This window comes from Rana temporaria, chromosome 3, assembly GCF_905171775.1.
Source record: "Rana temporaria chromosome 3, aRanTem1.1, whole genome shotgun sequence".
Taxonomy (NCBI): domain Eukaryota; kingdom Metazoa; phylum Chordata; class Amphibia; order Anura; family Ranidae; genus Rana; species Rana temporaria.
In genome coordinates, this window is record NC_053491.1 from 193,631,278 (window position 1) to 193,649,126 (window position 17,849).

Consider the following 17,849-nt stretch of genomic DNA (forward strand, 5'->3'; position numbering starts at 1 on the left):
CTCCAGCCGCAGCCATCTCTCCCAGAGGTTATTCCGGGGGATCACCGCTCTGGGGTTGTAATTGGCTGGAGCGGCGATAAAGTCACTTTGCATGGGAGTCGTCAAAGCCGGCATTCTCCATTCAGAAAGCCGGCATTCTCCATTCAGAAAGCCGGCATTCTCCATTCAGAAAGCCGGCATTCTCCATTCAGAAAGCCGGCATTCTCCATTCAGAAAGCCGGCATTCTCCATTCAGAAAGCCGGCATTCTCCATTCAGAAAGCCGGCATTCTCCATTCAGAAAGCCGGCATTCTCCATTCAGAAAGCCGGCATTCTCCATTCAGAAAGCCGGCATTCTCCATTCAGAAAGCCGGCATTCTCCATTCAGAAAGCCGGCATTCTCCATTCAGAAAGCCGGCATTCTCCATTCAGAAAGCCGGCATTCTCAGTGTGCTTGCACATATGTATGCAAAATAGAGCATACAATGTAAATTTGAAGAGGTTAAAATTCTATTTGAGAACTAGGATTCATTTTACTCATGTACGTGAAAATACGAACAAATGTGCGCAAAATAAATGCAACATATTTAGGTCAGGAATACTGCTATTCAAACATCAGTAGTACCATGTCCTAGTGCCCTATGCATTTTCAGCTTCTTGTCGGCGAGCACAACGGTCTTTTTCATGGTTACTACTAGCACCTCCCTGGGATACTTGCCATGTGCACTGCCACAATGAATGCTGCGAAATGTCCTGCGGCAGCAGTAAACAGCTGTGCAAATCAACTCCAGACACAGAAATCCAGGAAGCACATTTCCTCAATTTCACTACAGGAAAACCATCCTCACTGGATAACAAATGCACAACATATAAAAACATGTTTGCTTAACCACTTAAGCCCCGGACCTTTAGGCAGCTAAATGCCCATGCCAGGTTTTGCGATTCGGCACTGCGTCGCTTTAACTGACAATTGCGCGGTCGTGCGACGTGGCTCCCAAACAAAATTGATGTCCTTATTTTCCTCACAAATAGAGCTTTCTTTTGGTGGCATTTGATCACCTCTGCGGTTTTTATTTTTTGCGCTATAAACAAAAATAGAGCGACAATTTTTAAAAAAATGCAATATTTTTTACTTTTTGCTATAATAAATATCATCCAAAAACATATATAAAATGTTTTTTTTTTCCTCAGTTTAGGCCGATACGTATTCTTCTACCTATTTTTGGTATAAAAAAAATAAATCGCAATAAGCGTTTATCGATTGGTTTGCGCAAAAATTATAGCGTTTACAAAATAGGGGATAGTTTTATTGCATTTTTATAGTTTTTATTTTTTTACTACTAATGGCGGCGATCAGCGATTTTTTTTTGTGACTGCGACATTATGGTGGACACTTCGGACAATTTTGACACATTTTTGGGTCCATTGTCATTTTCACAGCAAAAAATGCATTGTTTACTGTGAAAATGACAATTGCAGTTTGGGAGTTAACCTCAAGGGGGTGCTGAAGGGGTTAAGTGTGACCTCATCTGTGTTTCTAACGGTAGGGGGGTGTGGCTGTAGGTGTAATGTCATTGATCCTGCTTCCCTATATCGGGGAACACACGATCAATGACAGCACCACAGTGAAGAACGGGGAAGCTGTGTTTACACACAGCTCTCCCCGTTCTTCAGCTCCGGGGAGCGATCGCGAGGGGGCGGCTAGAAACGAATAGCCGCGCCCTCATCCCGGATCGGTCCCTGAGGCTTAACGACCGCCGCATGTACTGGGGGGGGTCGTCCCAATCGGACGCCCGACCCGCGGAAAGGCAGCGACGTCCGGGCACGTCGTTCTGCCTGTCTGTGCCATTTTGCCGACGTATATGTACATGCGGCGGTCGTTAAGCGGTTAAAGGAACACTAAAGGTTCGTTTTTTATTAGATCAATTGATTGCAGTAAGCTAGAGCATTTAAATATCACTTACCTCATTTTTCCTTTTGAACTCCAAAATACAGTAATCCAGGTTTGAAAATGTCATGTCCTGTCCCTCTTCTTCTTGCTTTCCACCAGCATCTGAGCTGTTTTGCATGGTGAAAAGCAGAATGTGCTCACCCCCTCCCTGTGACTACAGCCCTGCGTGAAGATGCTCTCTTATCCCTCACAGGCATGGAGGCTAAGCATAATGGTAACTGTAGTTCCCATTAGGCCGTGATGTAGCAAGAATGAATGCGCACCGCAAACCAGGAAGTCAGTGAGAATAACGATTCAGGAGTGACGGAGGTGAATAAAACAGCTCGATTTCAACAGGTATCAAACTAGTTATAATGCAAAACATTACTTTTTACTTTATCAGCTACTGTCAGACTTTAATTTAAGAGGAAAATATTTTTGTCTTTACAACCCCTTTAAAGTAGAGTTCCACTCGGTTTTATATTTATTAAAAGTCAGCAGCTACAAAATGTGGGATTTGCGACGTGTCTCAGAAGATTGCAGGGGGGGAGGTCCTTAAAGCAGAGGTTCCACTTTTGGGTGGAACTCCAATTTAACAAGTTCAGCTCTTTGGACATATGTAGTACACCTAAAGAGTGAAGGGTTCAGCACAAGATGATGGCTGCAATAGCAGCCCCACACTGCTTCCAATTCCAGAGTTCTCTCACCAGGAAAGCATCTAACCGACCAGATCTCTGCTCCATTCGATTTAGAAGGCAAAAGGAAATAAAGAGATTTTTAATACAGCTTACCTGTAAAATCTTTTTCTTGGAGTACATCACGGGACACAGAGCGGCATTCATTACTATATGGGTTATATGGAGTACCTTCAGGTGTAGACACTGGCAATCTCAAACAGGAAATGCCCCTCCCTATATAACCCCCTCCCATAGGAGGAGTACCTCAGTTTTGTAGCAAGCAGTATGCCTCCCAAAATGGTCCTCAAAAAAGAGGGGTGGGAGCTCTGTGTCCCGTGATGTACTCCAAGAAAAAGATTTTACAGGTAAGCTGTATTAAAAATCTCTTTTTCTTTATCGTACATCACGGGACACAGAGCGGCATTCATTACTATATGGGATGTCCCAAAGCAATGCTTACAATGAGGGGAGGGAGAACATCTCCAAGACAAAAGGATTTAATTTAGAGATATACTCAAATCATAATAAATCCAACTTAGTTGAGAAAAATAAAAATTTTAAATTTAACTCAAACAAGAGGAGCCCCCGGAATCCGAGGGTCTCAAACTGCAGCCTGCAGCACTGCCTGCCCGAAGGCAGTATCAGTATTCCTTCTTACGTCCAACTTGTAGAATTTTGTAAACGTGTGGACAGAAGACCAGGTTGCCGCCTTGCAAACTTGAGCCATAGAGATCTGGTGGTGTGCTGCCCAGGAGGCGCCCATGGCTCTAGTAGAATGAGCCTTTAATGATACTGGAGGAGGCAACCCTTTCAAGCCGTAGGCCTGAGTGATTAATTGCTTAATCCACCTGGAAATGGTGGACTTTGCAGCTGCCTGCCCCTTCTTGGGCCCATCCGGTAGAATGAACAGCACATCTGTTTTCCGGATCTTCTTTGTAGCTTTAAGATAGGCCTTCATGGCCCTGACAATATCCAAGGTATGCAGCAACCCTTCCTTTCTGGAAGTAGGTTTAGGGAAGAAGGATGGTAATACCAAATCCTGGTTCAAATGAAAACTGGATATGACCTTCGGTAGGAAGGAAGGATGAGGGCGGAGAACGACCCTGTCCTTATGAAAAACAAGATATGGTTCCTTACAGGATAAGGCTGCCAGCTCCGAAACTCTTCTTGCGGAAACTATGGCAACCAAAAATACTAACTTCCTTGTCAGTAGAACCAAAGGAATATCAGCCAACGGCTCAAACGGTTGTTTCTGTAAACTTGACAGAACAAGATTTAAATCCCACGGACAAAGCGGGATTTAACTGGAGGTCCAATACGTAAGACCCCTTGAAGGAAGGTCTTAACCAGCGAGTGGGTGGCCAGCGGCCGCTGAAACCACACTGACAGAGCAGAATCTGTCCTTTGATTGTGCTTAATGCCAATCCTTTATCCACTCCTAGCTGGAGAAAACGTAATACTCTATCGATGGTAAATTTGCGAGAAAGCCATCGCTTGGACTCACACCAGCCTACATAGGCCTTCCAGACCCTGTAATAAATCACCCTAGAGACCGGTTTCCTGGCTCTGATTAGGGTAGAGATTACTTTCTGAGACAGACCTCTACCCCTGAGAATCAGGGATTCAGCTTCCAGGCCGTCAAATTTAGATGCCGTAAGGCAGGGTGGAGGATCGGACCTTGCGACAGCAGGTCTGGCCGTAGAGGAAGAGTCCACGGGTCTCCCACTACCATCCTTAAGATTAGTGAGTACCATGCTCTTCTGGGCCATGCTGGAGCTACCAGGATGACTGGTATGTGCTCCACCCGGATCCTGCGCAGCAGGCGGGGTAGTAACTGGAGCGGGGGAAACGCATAAAGAAGTTTGAACTGATGCCAAGGGCAAACCAACGCATCGGTTCCGCAGGCCATTGGATCCCTTGAACGGGATATGAACCTGTCTAGTTTCTTGTTGAGTCTCGATGCCATGATATCCACGTCCGGCACTCCCCATCTTTGGCAGAGTGCTTGAAAGACTTGTGGATGCAGAGACCATTCCCCCGGCCATAGAGTCTGGCGGCTTAAGAAGTCCGCCTGAAAGTTGTCCACTCCTGGAATGAATATTGCCGATATGCAGGGCACATGAGCCTCTGCCCATAGGAGAATCAAGCTCACCTCTCTTTGAGCGGCTTGACTCCTGGTTCCCCCTTGGTGATTTATGTATGCCACGGCCGTGGCATTGTCTGATTGAATTCTCACCGGGAACCCCTGCAATTTTGACGTCCAAGCCCTGAGGGCTAGTCGAGCAGCTCTGAGCTCCAAGATGTTGATGGGCAACTGCTTCTCTGGCTTTGCCCAAGTACCTTGGCGAGTGCAACCATCCAAAATTGCTCCCCAGCCCGTCAGGCTGGCGTCTGTGGTCACTATCTTCCAAGCCACTGGGCTGAAAGACTTCCCCTTCAGTAGATTCTGGGGGTCTAACCACCAACACAGACTTTGTCGGACTCTTGATGAGAGCGGCAACGGGATATCCAAGGCCTGTGGCCTTCTGCTCCATGCTGACAGGATGGCTGCCTGTAGGATGCGAGTGTGGCTCTGGGCGTATGGTACCGCCTCGAATGTGGCCACCATCTTGCCTAGTAACCTCATACATAGGCGAATAGTCGGTTCTTTCTTGCTTAGAACCAGTAGGATTAATTCCTTGATGGCTTTTACCTTCCTCAGAGGTAGGAACACTCCTTGTTGTTCTGTGTCTAATCTCATGCCGAGATATTCCAACTGCCTTGTGGGCTGGAAAGCTGACTTTTCTCGATTTAGGACCCAGCCGAACCTCTCGAGGTATTGGACCGTGAGGGCCACTGCTCGCTCCAAGCCGGGAGACGAGTGATCTATGACTAGGAGGTCGTCCAGGTATGCTAGGATCGTGACCCCTTGGATCCTTAGTTTGGCTAGGATTGGAGCTAGGACCTTCGTGAACACCCGGGGGGCCGTAGCCAACCCGAAGGGAAGCGCCACGAATTGGAAGTGACGCGAAGCCACCATGAAGCGTAAATATCTTTGATGTGGCTGATAAATTGGAACATGAAGGTAGGCATCCTTTATGTCTATGGACGCCATGAAGTCGTCCTTCTGGAGTGTGGCAGCTGCTGACCGCACGGATTCCATCCGAAATGAGCGGATCTTTAGATATGCATTTACCATCTTTAGGTCCAAAATTGGCCTGACATCTCCATTGGATTTTGGGATGATGAATAGGTTGGAGTAGAAACCCAGCCCCTGTTCCAGGACTGGTACCTCTACTATTACTTCCTGGGAAAGTAGATGATCTAATGCCGATCTTAATGCGGCTCCCTTTTCCGGATCGTTTGGAATCCTCGACTTCTGGAAATGAGGAGGAGGAAACCTTAGGAAATCTAATTTGTAGCCTGTGGCCACGGAAGACCGTACCCACTCGTCGGGAATGCTGGCTTCCCAAATCTCTGAAAAGAGTCGCAGCCTTCCCCCCACCTTCGTGGGTGGGGGCGCCCCTTCATAAGGTTGGCTTGGGGGCTGGTTTTGCTGGTTTGCGAAACCACTGCCTTTTGCCTCTAACAGCCTGTCCTTGTGATCTGCTGTTGAAGCCGAAGTTTGCTTTTGCAGGAGGCCGTCGATACTGCTTGGCATTAGAGGGCCCCTGCCCAGGGGAATACTGTCGTTTAAACGCAGGTCCCTGAACCTTCTTCCTGTCTTCTCCGAAGAGTCGTCCTCCATGGAAGGGAACCCTACCAGGAGCTTCTTGCATGGGGGCTCAGCCTCCCAGCTTTTTAACCATAAGAGTCTTCTCATATGGATAAGGGATAACGATAAACGTGACGCTTGCTGGATAGAATCCTTGATTGCGTCTACCGTAAAACATATGGCCTTAGGGACATCCGAAAAAATTTTCTGCCTGCTGGGCCGGAATAAGTTTAAGCATCTGCTTAAATTGATCCGATAATGCTTGAGCGACCCCAATCGCAGCCACAGCTGGCTGTACTACTGCCCCTGCAGTAGTGAAGGAGTTCTTAAGTAGTGCTTCCAAGCGCTTATCAACTGGATCCTTGAACACCTGTATGTTTTCTACAGGGCATGTTAACGATCTGTTAATACATGAGATGGCTGCGTCCACTGCAGGAGTAGCCCATCTTTTGGAAAATTTTTCTTCCATAGGATATAGGACAGAGAACCTTTTAGGTGGTAAGAAGATCTTATCTGGCTTGTTCCAATCTTGGAACAAAATTCCCTCTAATAGAGGATGGATCGGAAACACAGCATTGCTTTGAGGCGCCCTCAGTGAGCCCAAAGCTGAAACCGTCGATACCTGGAGATCTGGTACTGGCAAGTTGAATGCCCTATGGACCAAGTCCGACAAGACTGCCCCAGACTCCTCTGTATCCGGATCTTCGATCCCTGAACCTACTTGGTCCTTGTCCAAGAGGTCGTCCAATTCCCCTGAGGAAAGGACCTCCTCTTCTGAGGGTCCGCGCTCGGGCGACGGAGATCTATTCCGCTTACTGCCCCGCATAGCTGCGGCTATCATTTTTTCCCATGCTTTTCTGCATCTCTTTTAAAGAGGTGAGTAATACCTCCTCCGTGACCATCTTAGGGTTGGACTGACCCGCGTCAGCTCCAGCCCCAGATCCCGATGGCCCCAAGGCTCCCTGTAGGGAAAGCAGCGGCATATGTCTGAGACCTCAGACTCTCTGGGGGAATCCCCACCTCTTGTACCCTCTGACCCGGATGCCAAGGTACAATACCGAGGTACACCTGCTACCTATTGGTATTTGGAACTATAAAAGTTAATTGCCCAAACACCTGTTTGGGGGAAAAAAATGCTTCCTCTCCCCTAGATGACTTTTTTTTTTTTTTTTTTTCGTTTTTGTTTCAAATCCAGGAAAGAAAAAACATTCTGTCCCCCTGAGTAGTATTGCAAAGAAAAACTATGAGATGGAAAAGAAACAGCCTATTTCTAGGCTTGAAAACAGTCTTCTGAAGACTGCAATATCCTTTCTGGCCACTGTGTGTCCTCGGCGCCCCGTGCTGCCGCTCTGGTCTTTCTCCTCAGTTCCAAAGTATTGAATGGAACAAACAAGAAAGGGCCGCCCCTTCCTTTAAGCCACTGACCCGCCCTTCCCCCCCAGCAATCTCAAACAGGAAATGCCCCTCCCGACAGGGGGAGGGGGGGGGGGATTTTGGGAGGAAGGGACCTCTCTGTTCCAGCAAACTGCAGCCTGCAGCCTGGAACCATGAGGAGGTCAGCGTTTTGCCTGCTTGCAGGCTCTGAGGAGGAAGACTGAATGGAGCATCGCCTGGAGGCCTGCAGGTAAGCAAAGCTCTCTGACACACACATATATTTTTATATAACACAGGCCCCACTCAATGCTTTTCCAACACTACAAGGGAGGTCACATCTTATGGGGAATAATACATAGAGAGCCATCCTATCTTTATGATATGTGACTAGTTTGCCAGATGCAGTGCATAACTTTAGGCATGTCCCCTGTGACCCCCCAGAAAAAAACCTGCTAAGAACCAAGTTCCGCAAGTTTTCCCCTCACTTACCTGCTCCATGCCGCAGGACTTTGCCAAGCAAGAGGCCCAATCTTCCCCCATCTCCGTGGGGATGTCTAGACCTTCAGGCCCTGGGTTCCTATGAAGGATCCACTGTCCTGGGCCCATATAGCACCCTGGCAACAGAAAACTTTAGGTACCCAAAGGTTTCTAAGTTCTGGGCCCAGGGTCCAGCTCTCTAAAAAGAAAAGCATTATGGGCTATACCCCAAGGGTTTGGGGTCCGGTTACTGACCACTTTAGCGCTGAGGCTTTTTTGGACAGAACCGGTAGCTCACCTAATCCCAAGGATGCGGAGGCAAGCTAAACCATGACTAACACCTAAGACACTGGCGTAAAAACTGAGGTACTCCTCCTATGGGAGGGGGTTATATAGGGAGGGGCATTTCCTGTTTGAGATTGCCAGTGTCTACACCTGAAGGTACTCCATATAACCCATATAGTAATGAATGCCGCTCTGTGTCCCGTGATGTACGATAAAGAAATTGGGGTCAGTGTGTGTGTGTGTGTGTGTGTGTGTGTGTGTATGTGTATGTGTATGTGTGTGTGTGTATGTATATATACACACACACACACACACACACACACACACACACACACACACACACATATATATATATATATATATATATATATATATATATATATATATATATATATATATATACACACACATACATACATATATACACACACACACACACACACACACACACACACACACTACAGTTACCTGCTCTATGCCATAGAATCGCGCAGAGCATCCCTGAACCTCCTCTTCTGGGGTCCCTGCCAACGCTCTCGCCTCTTCTCAGCATGCCACAATAGGAAGCTGCTCTTCCTATTGTGATAACCTGCAGGCTTGGTCCCCAGCCGTGCTGTGAATACGGTTCAGGCCCTGCCCCTCGCTCCCTCGTCACAGGACTTGACTGGCAACAGCAGGAGCAAATGGTGGACCCAAGAAGAGTCACTTTAAAACCACTATTTTACTTTCAGCAGAACAAAAAAAAGGAAGTTCCTATGTCAGAATGTTACTTATTGCAACAGCTATGAAGAAATATATCAATTGTTTCTCAGTAATAGCACAATAAAACGTTGAGTTGTCAAAATAAGTTTGACAGTACAGTTTCTGTGTATGAGAGCTGCAGCTCTCATTGGTAGTGCTGGATAATGGTAAAAGCTATATTACTTGGCATGAATAAAATTGTAAATAGTAAACCTGAGAGTAAACTTTAAAGGGGTTGTAAAGGTACACATTTTTTCACCTTAATGCATCCTATGCATTAAGGTGAAAAAACATCTGACGGTACCGCCCCCCCCCCTCCCCGTTTTACTTACCTCACCCCTCGAAAGTCCCGCGAGCGTCCTCGTGATCCTCTTCGGTTCCCAGCCTGGCCGTTGATTGGCTAGGCTGGACGGGTTGATAACAGCGCAGCCATTGGCTGGCGCTGCTGTCAATCACATCAGATGACGCGGCGCGACGGAGGCGGGGCCGCGTGATACAGTCGGGGGCTATGCCCGCCGCTGTATCACGGGAGCGCGCCCGCAAAAGCTTTCCACCATGCAAGCTTGCTCGCATGAAGGTGGAAAGCTTTTGCGAGGAGGAGCCGAAACAGCCGCCGAGGGACCCCGGAAGACAGGATTCGGGGACACTCTGTGCAAAACGAGCTGCACAGTGGAGGTAAGTATAACATGTTTGGTATTTAAAAAAAAAAAAAAAACATTTTTGCCTTTAGTGTTCCTTTAAAGGGGAGTTCCACCCACAATTTCACTTTTTAAATATAAATACCCCTGTAATACACAAGCTTAATGTATTCTAGTAAAGTTAGTCTGTAAACTAAGGTAAGTTTGGTTAGGTTGTTACAGCATTTAGATAGTTTATAATCTAGAAATAGACCGTGGCCATCTTAAGCGTGGGCATCATGAAGCCAGACTGTATGACTTCCTGGATTTCAGCTTTGCATATCTCGCACATGCTCAGTGCACACGCAATGTAATAGGTTTCAGTCAGGTTTGCAAGGACTACTGGGAAACATGATGCCTATCCCAGAAACCCTTGCAAATAGCCTATGCAAATAAGGAGGAGGAAGTAATGAAGGACTACAAAATAAAGGTATTTACAAGCAACAAAATTAAATAAAAATTGTCCATTCTGAACACTATGAGATTAGAGCATGCAGCACAGACAAACATAAAAAAATGGGTGGAACTCCACTTTAAGCTTTAGCCCTTTATGTATTAGCATTTTGTCCAAGTTAGAGAAAAAAAAAAAGATAAAGAAATGCAGAATCAGAATGTGTTACTAAATCTAATATTACAAAATGTATAAAGTAAATATTATAAAGTAAATATTAGATTGTACATGACCATCACCATAAAAAAAAAAAAATGAATGAAGAAAGCGGGGGGGGGGGTGTAGATAATACCTGCAGATAATGAGGCTATCCATGCCCAGAAGTGGGCACAAATACCAGTTTTAGACAGGTATCCGCTCCCCCCTCCCCCCTGAAAGGTGCCAAAATGTGACACCGGACAGTGGTTCCATTTTTGTGTGGACCTCCGCTTTAAGGATGCACTTGTCAGAATTACAACACAATAAATAAAGCGAGTGCTCAGTGAGAATAGGAAAAGGAGATATAGAAGAATTTTAGAAGCTGCACGATGACTCCACAGAATATTTTATTGTTGCAGCAGAGTAGATTTACTTGATTTTGTATCAATTCTCCTTTAAAAGCTACCAAATGTTAAACAGTAATTCACCAAGGATGATCCAGTGAATATCACAGAACTGTCCTCTATCCACCTATAAGCACCTAATACAGGGTTTGACAAATTTGCTTGGAATCTAGGAGCCAGCTAAAAAAGTTAGGAGCCAGAAAATGCACCCCATTCCGACGAGCTCGCGCGCAGAAGCGAACACATACGTGAGCAGCGCCTGCATATATAAACGGTGTTCAAACCACACATGTGAGGTATCGCCGCGATTGGTAGAGCGAGAGCAATAATTCTAGCCCTAGACCTCTTCTGTAACTCAAAACATGCAACCTGTAGATTTTTTTTAAACGTCGCCTATGAAGATTTTAAAGGGTAAAAGTTTGTCGGCAATCCACGAGCGGACGCAATTTTAAAACGTGACATGTTGGGTATAAATTTACTCGGCGTAACATTATCTTTCATAATATGAAAAAAAATGGGCATAACTTTACTGTTGTCTTATTTTTTTTATTAAAAAAAGTGTAATTTTTTTCCCAAAAAAATGCGCTTGTAAGACCGCTGCGCAAATACGGTGTGACAGAAAGTATTGCAACGGTCGCCATTTTATTCTCTAGGGTGTTAGGATAAAAAATATATATAATGTTTGGGGGTTCTAATTAGAGGAAAGAAGATGGCAGTGAAAATAGTGGAAAATGACATTAGAATTGTTGTTTAACTTGTAATGCTTAACTTGTAATACCAACGGCCACCACCAGATGGCGCCAGCTCACACAAGGAAGAGCTGGGGACTTCACAAGGCCGCAAAGCCGCAGCCTCAATTACCGGACATCACGGGCCCCCCGCGATCGCGCGGCGGGGGAGGCCTAGTTCGCCGCGATCCTGGGGAAAAGGCGCTCCACGGACTAGGCCGAAGCTGTGGCCTCACCTAAAACATACTGCCCGCCGCGATCCTGGGAAAAGGCAGTGAGCGGCATCTGCCGCTCGCGGCCTTTTCCCAGGATCGCTGCCTAGTCCGCGGAGCGCCGGTCCTATGGAACAAAATATTTTTTTATTTTTTTGCCCACCTTCTAAGCCAAGTCGCCAGGACGCTATTTCTAGTCGCCATGGCGACCTGGAGACCGGGATTTGTCGAGCCTTGGCCTAATGGGTCTGCTCTTTAAGTGGTATTAGACCCAAAAACACAAACTGTATATATCGCAGCTTACCAATCATGAAATATGTATTGGCGATCCCCCCCCCCCCATTTATTTCACTTGGTGATCCGGCCAGCAACACACTTCCTGTCTCAGAGTGTCTACACTCTGGATGGAGGAGCAACAGAACCAAACTTGGACAGCAGCATTATCTATGTGGAAAAGGGTAGTGTTCGATGCTCTAGCAGATCTAGATGGACTTGACCAACAAATGAAAGCCAAACTCCAGCTAACACTTCTAAAGGGTTAGCTGGTATGTCCGCGTTCATCCGATCCACAGACGGAAGGAAAAATAGTGTTTTTTTCTGTCTGCAGAATCGGATCCTTGCAGAGGCGGACGAGATCGGGTGTCAGCGGATGTTCATCCGCTGACACCCGCAATCTCATAGGGACCAACGTATGTCCCTTTTTCATCCGCAAACGGATGATGAAAAAGCGGACATACGGTCCACAGGTGTGAAAGGGGCCTTACAGTCTATCTGCACACTGTAGTATCCTTCAATTTTGCTTTTAAATGTCCTTATTTCTTCTAAGAAATCCTCACTTCCTGTTCTTCTGTCTGTAACTCTACACAGTAATGCGACACTTTCTCCCTGGTGTGGAGAAAGCCTCTTCAGGGGGGAGGGGGCGAGCAGGCAAGTCAGGACACTCTCTACTTTGCAGATGGAGAAAGGAGCTGTGTGTTAGTGGGCATCCTGACACTCCTGCTCGCCCCCTCCACCCTCAAGAGGCTTTCTCCACACCTGGGAGGAAATGTTGCATTACTGTGTGGAGTTACAGACAGAAGAACAGGAAGTGAGGATTTCTCAGAAGAAATAAGGACATTTAAAAGCAAAATGGAAGGCTGAGGCAAGTGAAGGAGGACTGCACTAAGGTAAAGGAAGCTATTTAGGGATTCTTTTTTTACCTTTACAACCCCTTTAAGGAAAGGATGTATTCTGTAATCCTGCAGGATGACAGCACAGTAAGCATCGTCACCCAAGGACAGGAAGGGTGTTGGCTGCAGAATCACCAGATAAACGAAAAAGGCAAAAAACAACAACAACAAAAAAACAACACCATATATCCATCTAAAGACTGGTAAGCTGCAATACCCCAAACTTTCTATTTTTGGCTTTAGACAAGCTTTAAATTCACATAGGTTTTTATAAAGCTGAACTCCAGGAAAACCTTTTTTTTTTGAACATTTGCTACATAATAAATGACCTGTAATGATAGGTGTACCATGTGTGGATGTGTAGACAGGTAAAACTTAATTTCATTCGTCCTAGACACTACAGTAAGTGCTAAACTTGTAGAGGGGATATTTACAGCTCCGGCACTCATACTGGGAAGGCCAATGGGTCACTTGCTCTCCCCTTGCCAATAGCGTCTTGTATTCTTCTCAGAAAATACAAGGTGTTCTGGAAATGGACAAGGGAAGATGTGTAAATGTTTACCTACCCCCCCCCCCTTCATTCCCAAAATGCTTTGTATTCTGTGAATAGAGGTTTTCTGAATGGATGAGAGAAGATGGAGAGCGAGTGACCCACTATAATCACTGTAAGAGAGCCAGGACTGCCAGTTACAGCGCCAGAAGTTCAGTGCTTACAGTTCTAGTTTTATCCAACGCGGCATCATTCACTCATAGGACACGCAACATTAGAGATGATTTTTGCACAGCAAATATACAAAAAATAGGATTTTTCCTGGAGTTCATCTTTAGGGCCAAAATGTCACGTTTCAGGTGTTATGGTTTGCAACACCCATACCTGCAATCCAGCAGTCACAGCCTTATTTTTTCTAATAAGGAGTCAATTTGATTGGTTACTTGACTAACAAATCATTCACGCGGTTTTCAAAATCAACTAGAAAGTGCCAATGAATGTGCTTGCTCAGCTTCGTGTCAAACAATATTCTGTCACAGACCAATAGTCAAACCTGGCAGTAGAGAAGCAGCACATGCATGTTTTTGCTTGAATACATCCTGCTTAATATGTGACTGCTGAAATATATTAGCATTTGCCAGATCTTTATATGTTCTAATTTCGCTGTAAGCATCTGGAAACCATACTCAGGGAGGGAATTCTTTTACATCTAACAGTAATTTTCTGATACCAAGTTGCGAGTGAATTGCATACACTTGGTTGCAAACACTCAATTTTCACTTGACCCAATTACCACAGAATCCATGAGAACAATGGGAAATGTGTAGTACAGCCCATCTATTAAAGGATTCTTGCTGTTTTTAAAATGTGCTGCAATAAACGCCAGCCTGCACAAAAAATATAATGTAACAGACTAAAATATGGTCTGTTCTTCAGCAATGAGGTTACACAGGAAGTCTTAAAAACATTTGTTTCTCTAAGAGGATCATTTCCAACTAATGAAGTTTTGCAAAATGCGGTAAAATGAAGTGTAGTTGTTGCAATATAGAAAAGTGCATAGGATCTATAAACTGTACATTCTACAAAATTATAAGGGAGACTTAACTAGCTTTATTATTTTGTTCTCAGAACACAAAAGATGTTTCCTGGTAACTCTTTTGGCCTGTCACCTCCCATCCTCCATACATTTCTATTAACCACCAGATATAACGGATGGCCTCACTGGGTAACAGGAAGGCACAGTGGGCAGAAGGCAGCAGTAAGATTTGGTACTTTGCAGTGAAGATCAGCCACCTGGAGATTACAGGCTCTTTAAAGATCCTGACAATATTGAAGGGATGCACCCAGCTGGCTCAGCCTCTCAGTACATGGCTGAGAGCAGAAGCCAGCTTGGCCCATCCCCTCTCCAGCCTGACACAATTACTTCATCTGCATCAGATACAATTATAAAAGGGGGGCATTTCTTCTGAGGTCAGTAGATGCTCATTTCACGACGCTCCTAAATCTTAGACTTGTGTGGATGGCTCTTTAGTGCACCACTTTACACAGTTCTGTAATAAAATGCACTTTGTATTTTTGTCTTACAACTTAATATACCAAAAATAAAAAATATCGTACGGCCAGTCAGTTATTATAAAATGTAAAGAATGATCAGCTAAAACTACCAGTATGAGTAAGGCCCCTTACATAGAGGACGGGCTCCATTGAAATCTTCTAGCTCTGCATGGAATCTGTCCGCTGATCCCTGCTGAGCAGGCGAATGGCTTTTCCATGTTTGCTCCGCTTATGCAGAGCAGACAACCCATTCTCTTCTATGAGCAGTCGGACGTCAACAGACTGCCCGTCCAATTGCACATGACTGCCATCCAATCCGCCAAATGGATTAGAAACGGTCCCCATCCGCCTGTTAGCGGACAGGATCGGCTGTCAGTGGGTGTCAACACACACGTCTGTTGACACCCACTGCTCCATAGAGGAGACTGGAGGGTCCGATCGCGTCCACCTGAGAAACTGACAGGCGGACTCAATTGGTCAGCTCATGTGAAAGGGCCCTAAAAGTCAACTTCAACCACCTTGATAAAACCACTGTTCAATTATCATGGCGTGGCATTTTACAATATGACCATGAAAGGTAAAAGGAGGCAATGATAGTTTTTGGGATGGTATGCATTAAAATAAAATTGAGTGAACAAATGGAAAGAATTTAAAACTGTTACAGTTAGGAAGATGAGGTTGAAAGGTGTTATGCCATTACCTGCAGTTTAATTGGGAAACTGAAAATAGTTTAACCACTTAAGGACCGCCTCCTGCACATATACGTCGGCAGAATGGCACGGCTGGGCACATGTACGTACAGGTACGTCCTGTACTAGTACCCAGCCGTGGGTCGGGGGCGCGCACCCGCGACTCGGTCCGAAGCTCCGGGACCAGCGGACCCGACCACTGCTGGAGACCCGCGATCGGTCGACGGATCTGAAGAACGGGGAGAGCTGTGTGTAAACACGGCTTCCCCGTTCTTCACTGTGGCGGCTGCATCGATCGCGTCATCCCTTTTACACAATCGATGACGTCACATCTACAGCCACACCCCCCTACAGTTGTAAACACACTTCAGGGAACACATAATCCCATCAGCGCCCCCTTGTGGTTAACTCCCAAACTGCAACTGTCATTTTCACAATAAACAATGCATTTTAAATGCATTTTTTGCTGTGAAAATTACAATGGTCCCAAAATTGTCCGAAGTGTCCGCCATAATGTCGCAGTCACGCAAAAAAATATCGCTGATCGCCGCCATTAGTAGTAAAACATTTTTTTTTTATAAAAAAGCAATAAAACTATCCCCTATTTTGTAAACGCTCTAAATTTTGCGCAAACCAACCGATTATTGAGATATTTTTTTACCAAAAATAGGTAGAAGAATACGTATCGGCCTAAACGGAGTAAAAATTTTTTTTTTTTATATATATATTTTGGGGGATATTTATTATAGCAAAAAGTAAAAAAATATTGCATTTTTTTCAAAATTGTCGCTCAATTTTGTTTGGGAGCCACGTCGCACGACCGCGCAATTGTCAGTCAAAGCGACGCAGTGCCGAATCGCAAAAAGGGGCAAGATCCTTTAGCTGCATTTTGGTCCGGGTTTTAAGTGGTTAAGACTGGTGCCACAAAAAGTAACTTGGTTTTAATGACTGGAATAATAAATCTCAAAATGTTTTTTAGTCCTCATTCACAGTTCAGCGTTTTTCAGCTCGTTTCCCTATGCCCAACTACACTTAACAGCCTAGTAATACAAGCAGGGGTATGTCTTTATTTTAGATGTTATATTACTTGCAGACTTATATGATGAAATGAACGCATTTTCTCTAGCCAAAGCTTGAACTAAAATGACAAGTTAACTTTAGATCTGCCTTCTGTGACCAGCCAACACCCAGTGCTGCAGGAAATGGGACAGTAGATTAAGAAAATAAGCTATATTTAAACGTGTCTCAGATTTCCGGTTTACGGTTCCTTAAAACTGATGTTTAGAAACACTGGAGATTATTTATAGCCACTAAAACGGTTTTCAAATGCTGTTCATTTACTACTGTAACAACTGTTATTTTTTTGTTGTTTTGTTTTTTTAAGTATGATAATTTGAAAACTTAAACACTGGGTCCTAAAGTGTTATGGCAGTATGGTATAATCCCAAATACGTGCGTGTATCAACCACTTCTAGACACAACAATTTGCTTTTAATAAGTGGATTTATATTTAGAACTACCTAGAAACATCCAGGGTGATGTGTGCTTTCACATTTAAAATATTAAATTGAAAAAATCTGAAAAGAAACAAAAAATACAGCAATCAGGAAGACACTAATCCTGAAGCAGATCAACATACTGATTACTTGTCAACATCAGCGGCTGATAAATCCATCTCTGCACTGTTGACCTTTACATGCCACACATATTTCATGCTCATTTCTTGATGTTTGGAAAAAGGTATGAATTACATGGAGCACTCATACTGGTGAAATGCTCACCTACAGCAAAAAATAAAAACTCCACAAGTGCTCAGAATTTCAGCAAGGATACTGAAAATGACATGAGTGATTTGGTAACAGCAAGCTATAATGGAAACTGACATATTTCAACATCTAGATTCTAGACTCTAAGGAGGATCGCATTGCTGGTAGTAGCATCCATGCAATCTGTCTTTCATTACAACCAAGTACATTCTCTTTGCTGTATGGGGAATATATAATAAGGGAGAATCTGCTTGGCTGATATGGGGCAGTACAACCCAGAAGACAAGTCTTCCCTTGGACATTTCAAGAACTTAAAGACAGTCACATTGGTTTTATGTTGCAGCATCGTTTGTAAAATAGAATGGCTGCATACAGCATTACAGTTCCTATGTAAGAGGACACAAGTAGACGAAT

General features: G+C 44.8%; 1 protein-coding gene across 2 annotated transcripts in view; it reads right to left on the bottom strand.

Annotated features, from left to right (window-relative positions):
* RAP1B (RAP1B, member of RAS oncogene family) overlaps positions 1 to 17,849 on the bottom strand; it is a 103,784-nt gene that overhangs the window by 44,128 nt on the left and 41,807 nt on the right. The window contains exon 1 of one of the 2 annotated variants that reach the window (XM_040344041.1): positions 8,885 to 8,903. The exons of the other annotated variant lie outside the window; for it this stretch is intronic. The gene's annotated coding sequence lies outside the window, so the exon portion shown is untranslated. Of the gene's footprint in view, positions 1 to 8,884; positions 8,904 to 17,849 lie in introns of those variants that run through there. 2 annotated transcript variants of the gene reach the window in all.